Raw genomic sequence first — 5,683 nt, forward strand, 5'->3', positions numbered from 1 at the left:
TACAGGGATAGAAAGCCCCATCTTTCTCCAGAGGAGCTGCTGGTGCTTTTGAACTGCCGACTTTGCACTTAGCAGCCCAATGTGTAATCCCCTGTGCCACCAGGACTTCTGGGACTAGAGAGGAGCACATAAAAATACGCTAAGTATACCAGTTTGGTTTGTAGTTGGAACCCCAGGGACTCTGTTCAGCTCTATGGACAAAGTTGTAAAATAGCCACCCCAATAGATGACATTAAGATTTGTGCGAGTCACCAAAAAACAAAAGAAGCTTTAGCATAGTTATAAAAGCTATCAAGGAGATGTATCGTATGTCTTTACATCATTTCTATCAACAAAATCTTTGAAGTGTCATTTGAAGGAGAATCAGCTGCTATCTGGAAAATCCTCTCATCCGGACCACCGCATGGCTTCACAAAGGTGCACAAATGAACCTTTCTTGTATTTTGTCTTCTTAAGAGTGCTCTGTTTCTTTAAAATAAATGCTGTCTTCAGAAGTATCTGCTAGCTTATGACTTGGTTTGACTATCTTTGATTAAACTATCCTCTCCTCGCTCAAGTTGTTTAAGAGGATGTCACAATGAAATATTGATAGCGGCCGTGGCAAGACTCACAAGGATGACCCTCAGGTCTAACTCTGTTCCAAGGAATTCAAGGGACTTTCCGACGGATTCCATTTGGAATTTAGAGTTCAGTTAGGGCTGATAGCAGCTGGTGCTTTTACCATCTTTACAGACAGGGCTCACAAAGCAAGCGACTTGTGTTCAGTTTTCAGGAACACACTGCTTGTGTGATGTCAAGTTTTGTTTCAGGTGCGTGCTCACAAACAAATCATGTGTGGTATGGGGCATGACTGATCCACCTAGTCTTTTTCTTTAATATCCCAGGGCCTTGCGTGACAATGTATGAGTCCACTTACAGAAATAGGCTTTGATGTATTTTGTTGAAGAATCAGGTTTTTCCCCAACCCCAATTCCTTTAATGAGGCTGAACTATTAATAAGCAATAATGTTTTGTGAATTTATGACGTTGGCGATTTCTCAAATTTATGAGGCTTTAATTGCCATCTTTCTGATCATAACGAGATTGTGTTGCAATGGTTCCTTCCTTGCTCTACGTAGAGTGACTCACCTTTGTCCCTCCCTAGTCTGCCTTTCCCCGCAGGATTAATAAAGGTTCTGCAAAGCTTCCCTCCGCCATCCCTTTCCCCCTTGCTTTTCTAAGACAGATACATAAGCAACTCGTGGAAAGAAGCCATTGTTGTCTCTTGCATGGAGCTGTGTAAAGCCACTGCCGCCAGGTTGGCTTGCACTCACAGCGACCCATGTGTGGCTCCATGGGGTGTCTTGGCTGTCATATTAATGGAAACACAGAACCAGGTCTTTTCTTCTACAGAGCTGCTGGTTGGGTTGGAACTACCAACCCTAAGGTCAGCAGCTGATTGCAACCTACTTTTACAACCTTCCAGTGAAGGTCCCCAACGAGGTCTTCGGGCTCTGGCCTCCATGATTCCAGTGTGTGTATCCTCTGGGATTTGACAGCCTTCAGATGAGGGCAGGCCATCCTTGTCTGAATGGACTGGCTTTCTCATTTGAACACCCACCACTGCCCTCTGTTCTAGATGATGCCTTCCTGACTTGGGCAGAGCTGAGAAGAACAAGCTTTGGTCTGGACACTAGGGCCCCTAGATTTTTATTTATTTATTTGTTTTTTACCCAATTCTTGAGGTTAGGATAACACTTCAGCTCTCCAGTGTTCAATTCTGTGATAAATATCTTAAGAGTCTGTCCTGGCTCTGAAATTCTATGATACAGATAAAGTGAGAGAGCGAGCGCGAGCAAGCAATGGAGACTTTTATCATAACTTAACTGAAGATGTTTGTAGCCTTGTCCTTACCAAGACTTCCCAGAAGATGCCTCTTCTCTCCCCACCCCACCCCAACAACCCCCCGCCAGGGTTCATCATACCTCCACTGGGTTCCCACAGTGCTTTGCCCTGAACCATTCCCCACTGGGAAGTTTATCATGTGGTGTAATTATGTGCTTATATTATCTGTCTTCTCAACGAGGCCATGATCCCCCGGAGGGCAGGAACTGTAGCTCACTCATCTTTGTATTTCCAGCCTCATGCCCAGAATCTGTGATGTCATCGGTACCCAGGGATCCATCTGCAGGGGTGAAAAACAACAGTGAGAGACAGAGTCTTTTTCCTTATCAGACCACTGGACTGGGCGTCAGGAGACCCTTGTTCTGCAGCCAACTAGCTCCGGGCCCTTGCGCAGCTCCCTAAACCTGTATCTGCCGCAACTGCTGGGTGGCTAAGGGCTGAAGAAGAAGATGCACAGGAGCACAGTTTAGAGAGTCCAGAACGATTATTCATCGTCATAGTCACCCTTTCCTGGGCCCATACTAAACCAGAGGCTACCATCCCATTTTATTGACGCGTAAATGAAGGCTCGGAGAGTCTTAGACGAGTTTTCAGTTAGCAGCTGTCTGGGCTGGGATTTGTAGCCCATACTCTTCCCACCCTCCTCCTCTGTCGTCCACGCCGTTAGGTTGACATTGGTGACATCTGACGAATGCTTGTGCAGATGGTGGCGAGGAGGCTGTAGAAATGTAGGACGGAGGTGTCACTGGCATCTTCAATGCGCATGTTTTAGATCTCATCCTATTGAGTTTCTCACCCCTTGACTGTTGACGACTTCCTCCTTGAAACAAACTCTTCCCTTGGCCGTGGTAACACAACCTTGCTTTGGTGAGTCGCCTTCTCAATAGCTGTTGTTGCTGGCTCTTTCCTTTCTACCCTACCAGGAAGTGTTGGTGATGTTGAGGTGTGGGGCCAGACCCGCTCTTCTTCTCATTCCTTCCGCCCCCACGGCATTGCCGTCTAAGACAAAGGCTGGAGTGACTCATTCCACATGGATGTTGCCTACATGTATGTCTCCGACCTCCAGACAAGCATGCCTGCAGGACGTCGCCCCTTGGGCGTCTATCCCCACCCGTTGCTGTCAAAACCGTTCCTTCTCAGAGCGACCCTTTGGGACAGAGGAGAGCTGCCTGTGTCGGATTTCCAAGGCTGAACCCTTCATGGAAGCAGACTGCCACATCTTCTCCTGCGGGGCGGCTAGTGGGTTCTGACTCCCAACTTTTTTTTTGGTAAGTGTGAACGCAGTCCCCATCTACCATAAATCATGCAGTTGAGTTTTCCACATTTGGAGAAATGGCAGGGGTCAGCACATCTGGACTGCAGAGGATAAGCCTCGCCCTGGGGAAACCACCCTTGTGATCATGGTATCTCCCCTGCCAGGTAAGTGCCAACGGTTTTCTTTAGCAGCATACTACTTGGCCGCCGCACTGCGGCTTTCTGCTTCTCTCTCAGGCACCACAGAACGAGGCCCAAACCAAGCGCATGCTCGCCACCCGTCCCCCGGTGACCTCACCTGCTTTTCTTCTCTGTGTCTGTTTGGTTCCTCCGGAATGACCTGTCCTTTATATTAGCCATAGTCCTTTGGGGCACCCTTCCCATACACCCTTCCCATACACTCTTCCTGCAGATGCAACTCACTACTGACTCTCCCAACGTTCCCGGCGATTAGTTCTCGTATCTGTCTCCTCTCCATTTCCACTGCGCGGCACCTGCCCAAGCCTGCACCCTGCTTCAGTAGGCAGCTCATCATCAGCCTCCTCACTTGGCCTTCCTCCATCCTCTCAGCTCTTCTCCACCCTCCCCTTTCCACCCTGCAGACATGCCGATCGTGTAGAAGATGTGCGCGCTTTCCCCTCTCTCCATCCCCAGCGGATTTCCACGGCTCTTAGGAAAACACCCGACCTGACTCTTCTCCCCACACCTAGGCCTTCCTGGACTTGCAGTTCTTAGAAGGTTCCTTCTCCATCACAGTGTCGGGCCTTCATATAGGCTGCTTCCTTCCCGTCCCCGAACCCAGCTCCCCCTGCTTCAGATTTCAAGGTAAGCGTCACAAGGTCGCATCTAGGACAGGGTTCATTGTTTCCTCTCCCCACAAAGTACGCTTCTTTCTCTCAGAGCTCAGTGGTACCAAAGGCTTTCTCATTCACGTAATCACTGAAAAATTGGAGGTCCAAGTCTACCCACAGGCCCCTCGGAAGAAAGGCCTGGCAATCTACTTCAAACAACCAACCATCCAGCCATGGGAACACGACAGAGCACCGTTCTATCGTGACACACACAGGGCCATTATGTCTCAGTGACTCAGCAGCAGCTGTTTTCATTTGTTTGTTTGTTTGCTCTCTCCCCTTAGAGCACAGATTTGAGCACTCAATTATGTACTATTCACCCGTTCTTTAATTTGTTCAGTCCTCCGCTGAACTCCTTTGGAAACAGGAACCTTATTTGTGTCAATCATGCTCTGATGGCCCTAGTGTGGAGCCCAGTAGCTGGCACACAGTCAATATCTGGAGATCGGCACTCCTGAATCGCGGTGCACACGGTGTTTTAGGGCTGGCCTCCGGCCCCCATGGTAAGGGATCCCATAGCTGGCTGGTTACAGAACCAGGGCCAGGATGGGGGCGAGAGTGCCGGGTCCTCCTCACTCCCCACCTTCCCCCTCTGTGAACTGTTGGAGAAGGCCATGGCTTGAGACAAGTCACAGGTGTTGAAGCAGATGCACATTGTGCATTGTGTGTGGCTTGCCGAACTTGGGGGCCGCTTCCTCTCTCAGAGGCTGAGTCCCTCATGACTTTCCCTCATGTTGTGATAACCCTTTCAGGTTCCCACATCCGTAGTAGTCTTCTTCCCTGTGGTAACAAATAACCCTCGAATCGCAGCAGCTTACAACGACGAACGTGCCTATCTTGCTTGGGTTATGTGAGGACTGCAGGCTGACCATAGGTCTGAGGTCTGTTCCGTGTGTCTTCACGGTTTTCAGGGCGGGTGGCAGCCATGCGGAGGCCTGGAGCAGGTCATGATGCTTCTTCAAGCTTCTGCTGGGATGTGGACATACTGGTCTGCTCACACCTCTCTGGTCCAGGCCCATCCAATGGTCACACCCAACACCAATAGGCGAGATGAATTGTGTTCCTAAATGGAAAGAAATACCCAGGGACCATACATATACATGAAGAGAGATTGGTCTAGGGCAGCAGTTCTCAACCTTCCTAAGGCCACGACCCTTTCATACAGTTCCTCATGTTGTGGTGACCCTCCAACCATAAAATTATTTTCGTTGCTACTTCATAACTGTAGTTTTGACCCTGTGAAAGGTTCATTCAACCCCCAAAGGGGTTGCAACCCACAGGTTGAGAACCCTGTTCTAGGGGTTCTGCATACCCTTATTTACCCCCAACAAAATCTAGCCTTTCCCTGCATCACTTCCCGCCCTTGCATTAAGGTGGGCATCTTCTCTGGCCTGAGTGGTCCTGGGCCCTCACCTGATGAAGGGAGGCAGCTTCGGAGGGGTCTGCCTTCTCTGACCACTGGTCTCTGGCCGCGGCAGGAGGTTTTCCCAGTGTCGCCGTCACAGCGTGACGTAAGTAGCAGTTTAACCAGGAGGAGCTCAGCCTGTGGTTTCTTTCTGACCACGGTTACAACATCCATGACGGGAAGGTGGCTCTGTCCTTTGATTCTCACCTAGGGAGTCATGGGAATGGCTGCGACCCCCTTCAGCCCACTCCGGACACAGCTGCAGGGAGGCCCGTAGCCCAGGCTCAGT

At 49.8% G+C, this 5,683-nt stretch overlaps 1 non-coding gene across 1 annotated transcript; it reads right to left on the reverse strand.

The window, feature by feature from the left end:
- Window positions 1–3,147: 3,147 nt before the first annotated feature.
- Window positions 3,148–3,311, reverse strand: LOC115868512. Its single transcript, XR_004045639.1, has one exon. It is a non-coding gene; the product is annotated as a U1 spliceosomal RNA (small nuclear RNA).
- Window positions 3,312–5,683: the final 2,372 nt, after the last annotated feature.

This window comes from Echinops telfairi, unplaced genomic scaffold (genome assembly GCF_000313985.2).
Source record: "Echinops telfairi isolate 266 unplaced genomic scaffold, ASM31398v2 ScPeMD7_11;HRSCAF=52, whole genome shotgun sequence".
NCBI lineage: Eukaryota > Metazoa > Chordata > Mammalia > Afrosoricida > Tenrecidae > Echinops > Echinops telfairi.